Below are 8,616 nucleotides of genomic sequence, written 5' to 3'. Positions count from 1 at the left end.
AAAGAACTACTGAGGCTGCGCGAAATCCTCACAAGGGTTTATGTACAAAGAACAGGCAAACCCTTATGGGTTATATCCGAAGACATGGAAAGGGATGTTTTTATGTCAGCAACAGAAGCCCAAGCTCATGGAATTGTTGATCTTGTAGCGGTTGAATAACAAATAGCAGGTATTTCACGCAAAAATCCGAAATTTTCGATTTTCTCTTTTTACCGGGGTTAATATATTACTATTAATCATATTAATTATTAATATCGAATATAGAAGTAATTCATAATCATCCGGTTAGGATTGATCTAAACCAACTCATTATGTATACAATTCAACATGCCAACTATTAAACAACTTATTAGAAACACAAGACAGCCAATCAGAAATGTCACCAAATCGCCCGCCCTTCGGGGATGCCCTCAGCGTCGAGGAACATGTACTAGGGTGTATGTGCGACTCGTTTAGACCATGGACCGGGACAAAAGAAAGTACAAAATTTTTCCCGTATCAGTTATAAGTACAGTGAATAGGATAGAATGAATGGAAGAAATCCGTTCACTACCGAAAATAAATAAACAAAGATTTATCGTATCCTTTTATTGTGTATCAAATTTATGGTTTCTATTGGTGCAAATCCAATCATCTCTATTTTCAATTTTAGATGAGAAAGAATTCCCCATTGGTAACAAATGCTTATCCATTAAGCAGAGGAAATCCTATTTAACAGAAGGATTATAGCCTTATTCTTCCAAGAACGGACTAAGAGGGTCAGCTACCCAACCAATCTTCATAATTAAATACCGTTACTGTATAGGTAGATCTCGTTGTGAAAGACCGATTACTAGATAATTCATGGGTAGAGCCAAAGAGGGTGAACTGTACAAGTTAACAATAACATTGATGAAATAAAAGAAGGAGCTCCGGTGTATAGAGAGGACCTCACCGTTTAAGAAGTAACCATAGAAACGAAGGAACCCCACTATTTCTTTATCCATTTCTATTTTTATTTATTTACTCTATTTTTGTTTTTTATACCTAGTAAAAATACTATTTCGTATTTTGGGGTGATTAGAACAAAAAAAGAAATAGTGGTCGGGAAGGTTATAGTAGCAAAAGCCATTGGAATTTTTATTTTATACATTGGAAAAATACGTTTTGTTATTAATAGACTAGGAAAGGAGAAAGGAATAACTGAAAGAAAGGAAATCCATTAGTTATTCATCAAAGTTTCATTTATTCAATGACTAGAATTAAACGAGGATATATAGCTCGGAGACGTAGAACAAAAATTCGTTTATTTGCATCAAGCTTTCGAGGGGCTCATTCAAGACTTACTCGAACTATTACTCAACAGAAAATAAGAGCTTTGGCTTCAGCTTATCGGGATAGAGGTAGGCAAAAAAGAAATTTTCGACAGTTGTGGATCGCTCGAATAAATGCAGTAATTCGATCTAATAAGGTAGACTACAGTTATAGTAGATTCATACACAATCTGTACAAGAGGCAGTTGCTTCTTAATCGTAAAATACTTGCCCAAATCGCGATATTAAATAGAAATTGTCTTTATATGATTTCCAATGAGATCATAAAATACGAAGATTGCAAAGAATCCAGCGGAATGCTTAAAATGGAGTTCTCTGGAGAATGAACTCCGAGAAGGTAGAGTAGAAATTAGTATGATAAAATATGATAAAGTGGTCAAAATGAGCAAATATGTTCAATAAAAAAAAAAACGATTTATTCTTCTTCCACTATTCTTTCTTTTTCTTACGACACGACAATCGAATCTAGATTTTCGGATTTTTCGAACAAAGAATCAATCTGCGGTTGAGTTTGGATTAGAATTTTAATTCAATTAAAGAGTAAGCTAAGTCTATTTATTCCTGGTTCTAAGACCAATAGTTCTAGCGGTCGACTCGCTTCTTTCAAATTGTTTCTCATTATTAAGAAAAGGTAACAAAGATAAAATACGAGCTTGTTTTATAGCAATAGTAATTAAGCGTTGCTGTTTTAAGGTCAATCTATTTACCCGTCTAGATAATATTTTTCCTTGTTCACTAATAAATCGACTAATTAAACTCATGTTTCTATAATCAATTCGATCCCCCGATGGAATCGGGGGCAAACGCCTACGAAAAGATCGTTTGGATTTAAGAAAGAGTCGCTTGGATTTATCCATGGTTTTTTTTATTCCTTATCCCGAAAATCCTATTTCTTAATTCTAAATCATTTTAGATCCGATCGAAATAGGATTTGGTTTGTTTATATTTAAATCTAAAATATGTCTAATATATGTAATTTTTCATCTTCCTTGGATTGGAAAAGGGTGACACACAGCCGATCGGTTCGATCTATTTCTTTATCTCCCCATGAATCGTATGTTTGTAACACCGGGGACAGAATTTTCTCAATTCCAATCGACTAGGCGTATTGTGTCGATTCTTTTGAGTAATATATCTGGAAATCCCTATTGATTCCTTATTAACACCGTTTCGAACACAACGAGTACATTCCAAAATAACAGTTACTCGGGCATCTTTACCCTTGGCCATGAACCTCCCTTGGATTTTTGATTCACGCAACTCTTCCATTTTCCGATCCAAAATGAAGAAAAAAAGAAAAATTGGTAACTCGAAATAAAATTATGAAAGATTTCGTTACAATCAAATATTAAAATATAGTAATACAATAATTTCTAAATTTAGAATCGCAGTACAGTTTTTCATTTAAGTATTTTGTATGATATTGTTGCCCTAGCCATCACATTTTCATTTTCGTTCTCACTCTTTTATTAATTAAATTTGAACCTGGCGCCGCGTCCGAGTTTGACTGAGGTTGAATCCATTTTGATTCTTTCTAACTTATTCTAAGTCTAAAAACTCTAAAAAAAAGAAGGGGGAAGGGGATTAGTCAAAGATATTTGATTGTTTTTCTAATCTTCTTCACCCCTTCCCAAGTCAATAACTAGAATGAAAAAAACGGGAATACCAACGCATCCGGGAATAAACGATTGATCTCGATTAATAGACCCGCTAAAGCCCCGAACCATATAGTACTTACTACCGGTGCCACGGAGAGATATGTTTTTAGATCTCGCATTGAAAACCCTCCTACTTTATAGTAATTTGTAATACATACTGGTATTACATACCATCAAAATGTATATATAGTTAATAACCGCTTGTATTGTCCGCGGAATTCCTAATTCAAATTGAAATGTACAACAGTTCAATTCGGTAGATATTCCCTTTTTTATTAAAAAAAATATGTAGCTTTCCGCCCCACCCCAAATATTCATTTTTCTTTACGGCGGATTTAATATTTATTATTTCATACGTATATAAGTCTTTTTATTATTTTTATTATATTTTATATATGATAACAAAAAAGAAGAAATGGCAAGATAATTTGTGTATACCAATGGAGGAAATAAATAAAAAATGTGGAAAACAAGACAGGGATTCTCTACAATAACACTGTAGACCAATTGAAAGGGATGTAGCGCAGCTTGGTAGCGCGTTTGTTTTGGGTACAAAATGTCACGGGTTCAAATCCTGTCATCCCTACCTATTACTTATCTTCTGAACAGTAACGAGGAATCAATTGAGATCCATAAAAATTGAACATACATATATCGAATCAATCTTTTTTTATTTAATTTTATGATATTCTCTATGATAATATATGTATCGAAGATATATTCGGGTTGCTTTTAGTTTGATAATAAAACGCTCTTAGTTCAGTTCGGTAGAACGCGGGTCTCCAAAACCCGATGTCGTAGGTTCAAATCCTATAGAGCGTGATTCGATTCTTGTTGTTGTTAAATCAAAATGATACTGAAATAATTCAACAGAAATCAAAATTTTACCTCCTATAAAGCAAGTAGGGGGTCAATCAAAAAAAAGAACTGTTAATTAATCAAAGGTCCAACTGATCCCCCCGTCTGTATTGTAAATATGCGGTCACAAATAATCCAGCCAAAGTAATAGGAATTAGACCTAATACGATTCCAAATAGAAAAACTTCAATCATTTCAATTTAGTTGAACGAGGAAAAGGAGAGGTAATATCTATCCTTAAAATATTAATCGGTATTGCCCATGAATCTCAATGACCAAGAATTCGAAATTGAATTGACAAGGTAAAGAACTCTACAATATATAGAATATATTGAATAACACCGAAATCTTTCTTTTTTTTGAATTGTGCATTCAATGAATTTTAATCAAATAAGTCGTATCTTGTTCAGACCGATAAATAGAGCTGAGGTTATAGTTAAAACTGCTAGTAGAAAACCGAAATAACTAGTGATAGTAGGCATGACGAGGCTAAATGAAATACGTTATTTTTATCCATATGTTTATAAAGCACTTCCCTAAGTTTCTATTTTTGAAAGATACGCGGATGGATAAGTAAAAATACTAATTGAAAAAATATATTCAATTGAAAGTTTTTGATTCATCTATTATTATGATTATAGATGATACTAACAAAAATCTTGTGACATAGGTAAGAAATCAATTCATCATCTGTCTCTCTATCCCGCAATTCGGAATCAAGGGATTCATTGAACAACTCTTGAGTTTTCAAAACAAATATTCTTATTATAAAGAATTTATAAACAATAATTTAATATATAAATCTAGTAAATATATAAATCTATTAAATGGATTCTAAATAATTAGAAAGAAAAAAAAAAAAAAAAAAAGAAAAATAATAAATAAACTATGTTGTGTAACTTGATTCCAAAAATGAAATGCTCTTTGAATCGCTGAAGAATGAATGACCTTATAATGCCCTTTATTTATGAAATTGTATTCCCACTAATTAGATTTTATGTAGTGGGTTCATTTCCATAAAATCTTTTTTAAAAAGAAAAAAAGTATCGCACGATCAGATCACTCGAAACTAGGTTCTCCATTTATTCTTATTCTTTCCATATTAAAAACATTCTTCTAATTAGTTGAAGAACGATCGTTTGAGTCTAATATAAAACAATAATGCGTGCATTACGAATATTTATTATTCTTCTATTCGTTGTTCTGTTTCGTTCATCGAATCCTATGTACTACTGTTACTTGTTACTGGACGACTAACCAATTCCTTAAAATAAAAAAAGATTCAAACAAAAATATAACTACAAACACAAAAGAAATATTTCGAGATTTCACGTCTAATTTCATTGAATTTTGGGACTATTAGAATCTGCTTCCTAAATTATTATAAACCAACCAGTCGGATTCACATTTTACCCAATCTTCGCTTTCTAGCCCGAAGCCAATAACCGATAGAATCCTTAATACTACAGACAGGCATTTTCAGAATTTTCTATTGAATGAATGGTATATGATTCTACATCGACAAGCAGCAAGAAAAGAAGAAACAAATTATATTATTTAGTTTTAGTGCTTCATTTTGATACTTATTGTGAAATTGCGTTGCTGCGTCAGAAGAAGGATAGCTATACTGATTCGGTATACTCTAAAAACACCCTCGGTACAATATTGACGATCTTACAAAGATAAAATTTCAGTTAATTTCCATTTACTGATCTCATCTTTTACGGAATCGATCCCCCTTTTGACTGTACAAGAATATGTGGAGCTCGGCATGTCTGGAAGCACAGGAGAACGTTCTTTTGCTGATATTATCACCAGTATTCGATACTGGGTCATTCATAGCATTACTATACCTTCTCTATTCATTGCAGGTTGGTTATTCGTCAGCACGGGTTTAGCTTACGATGTTTTTGGAAGCCCTCGTCCAAATGAGTATTTTACAGAGAGCCGACAAGGAATTCCATTAATAACTGGCCGTTTTGATTCTTTGGAACAACTCGATGAATTTAGTAGATCTTTTTAGGAGGACCAAATGACTATCGATAAAACTTATCCTATTTTTACAGTGCGATGGTTAACTGTTCACGGACTAGCTGTACCTACCGTTTCTTTTTTAGGGTCAATATCAGCAATGCAATTCATCCAACGATAAACCTAATCCGAATTATAGAGCTATGACACAATCAAATCCGAACGAACAAAATGTTGAATTGAATCGTACCAGTCTTTACTGGGGGTTATTACTCATTTTTGTACTTGCTGTTTTATTTTCCAATTATTTCTTCAATTAAATAAAAGAAAATACTAAATAATAGTACGAATTATCTTATCCCATTCGGAAGGATATCATCTCATAATTATCTATGACTGTTTCTGTCTCTAGCACGACCACTTGATGAAATGGGGAGGGAAGTGGGACAAATGGCCGAGACTACTGGAAGGATTCCTCTTTGGATAATCGGTACTGTAACTGGTATTCCTGTGATCGGTTTAGTTGGTATTTTCTTTTATGGTTCATATTCCGGCTTAGGTTCATCTCTGTAATAATCGGATGAACTGAGTTGGAGACATGAAAGCGTAAGAACTCAACAGGATCCCCCTCAAATCAGAAAAAAAGAGGGGGTAGGTCCCGTTGAGCTCTTACTAATTAGAATTAGACTAATTTATTCATATAAATGAAAAAATGGATCTTTCCTATTTTTTCAAAAAACTTCATTTCTTTCTGATTCTGAATTGCTTCAAAAAAAAAATTGATTCAGACCATCTCTTCTCGCGATCGTATCGGTCGATACTTTCATTTCAAAGCGAAAAAAAGAAAGAGAGAATCACTCGATTCCCTCTTTCTGGATGATACAATCCCAATATAACAATATTATATTTCTATCGATCAGATATCACAAACCCTTTAAATAGATTAAAATATACTAATAGAATTTTCTATAGTTATTTTAATATAAAATAGAATTGAAAAATTCATTGAATTTGTTCACTACTTATGTAATAAATCGAAAAAAAGGTTCTGATAAACCGGGAAAAATTGAAACTAAGAATAGAGATCTTTGACGAACGGGATCAAGAATAATTCATTAGTTTATTATTTCGACACCAGAACAAGAAAAGGAATTTTTCTGGTATCGAATACTAGAAAGATGCATAATTCCTTCTAGAATCCTTTGTTCCCTTCATTTTTTTTCTATTCTCCATTTACTTATCTTATTTTTAATATCTACTCTATTTTTATTCTATTAGAATAAAAATAGACACATTCAATGACATTTCAATCTGGCACCAGTGACATAATAATCATAATAATACCGCTCCTATTTGTATTGTAAAAAACAAAGAAATAAAGAAGAGGTAAAATAGTCTTCCTGACAATATAATATCCATACTATGACTAGTAATGCGGTACAAGTAATTACCGAAATAGGGTCGAAAAAGAATAAAAAAAAAAACAAGGGAAAAAGTTTTTCATAATTTTTTGATCATACATAATTAAATTATAGAATTGCCAACAAGAATTTGGTTTTTTTTACGAACTTTATTTGATAAATCCCCAGATTTAGAAATTCATTTCGGACAATTGAACCTTCTCAAACTGTTTCTTTTTAAGAACTAAAAAGATTTGTGCCAAAATAACAGATGCAAAAAAGAACAAAAGGCCTTGGACACGTAATGGATCTTGAAGGACGATTTCCGCATCTCCCTGACCAAATCCTCCCACATTAGGATTACTCGTTAATGGTTGATCAAGTTTGATGGATTCGCCCTCTGAAACAAGAAGTTCTGGTCCTGGAGGGATAATATCAACCACTTGACGCCCATTCGCTGCATCCACTATGGTTATTTCATATCCTCCTTTTTCTTTTCGTATTATTTTGCTTACTATCCCTGCTGCTGTAGCATTATAAACATTATTATTACTCTTACTCCCGTCGGGATAAATCTGACCCCTTCCCCTGTTCCCGCCTACGTATATGGGATATTTTAAGAAGTGAACATCTTTCTTAGTCGCAGGGTCCGGGGAAAGAATAGGAAAGGTGATTTCACTATATTTCTGACCAGGAACAGGACCTATCACAAGAATATTTTTTTTAGTGGGACGATAGCTCTGAAAAGAAAGATTGCCCATCTTTTCTTTAATCTCGGGAGAAATACGATCGGGGGGGGCTAATTCAAACCCCTCGGGTAAAATAAGAACAGCCCCCACATTCAAACCACCCTTTTTACCATTCGCAAGAACTTGTTTCAGTTGCATATCATAAGGAATTCGAACAACTGCTTCAAATACAGTATCAGGAAGTACCGCTTGTGGAACCTCGATATCCACGGGCTTATTAGCTAAATGGCAGTTGGCGCAGACAATACGGCCGGTTGCTTCTCGTGGATTTTCATAACCCTGTTGTGCAAAAATGGGATATGCATTTGAAACGGGTGCCCAAGTTATTATATATATCATGAGTGATACGGAAATAGATCGAGTAATCTCTTCCTTTATCGAAGAAAAGGTATTTCTAGTTTGCATGGTCCAATCATTGAGCCCAAAAATTTCTACAATAAAATTAGGTAGGTCCCTAGTATAGTTCCCTATCCATGATTCTGCTATTTACTGAAATAAAGTTACTCGAATATAGGAGGCATCCTTCGCGATGGGTAGAAGGAATAAGTACAATTTTGAATGTTTTACTTATGTACAAAGTAACAAACATTATATTTTTCAGTCATTCATTGAATGATAAATCACTACAAGTGAGGGAGATACACGATTTAAATAACGGAAGATCCAA

At 33.3% G+C, this 8,616-nt stretch overlaps 2 non-coding genes across 2 annotated transcripts; both read left to right on the top strand.

The window, feature by feature from the left end:
* The first annotated feature begins 3,483 nt into the window (after positions 1–3,483).
* Positions 3,484–3,557, top strand: TRNAP-UGG (transfer RNA proline (anticodon UGG)). The gene has a single exon. It is a non-coding gene; the product is annotated as a tRNA-Pro (tRNA).
* Positions 3,558–3,719: 162 nt separating this feature from the next.
* TRNAW-CCA (transfer RNA tryptophan (anticodon CCA)) lies at positions 3,720–3,793 on the top strand. The gene has a single exon. It is a non-coding gene; the product is annotated as a tRNA-Trp (tRNA).
* Positions 3,794–8,616: the final 4,823 nt, after the last annotated feature.

This window comes from Cucumis melo, unplaced genomic scaffold (assembly GCF_025177605.1).
Source record: "Cucumis melo cultivar AY unplaced genomic scaffold, USDA_Cmelo_AY_1.0 utg001788l, whole genome shotgun sequence".
NCBI classification, from domain to species: domain Eukaryota; kingdom Viridiplantae; phylum Streptophyta; class Magnoliopsida; order Cucurbitales; family Cucurbitaceae; genus Cucumis; species Cucumis melo.
Note: the sequence above shows the minus strand (reverse complement) of the source record. Positions and strands in the feature narration are given on the sequence as shown.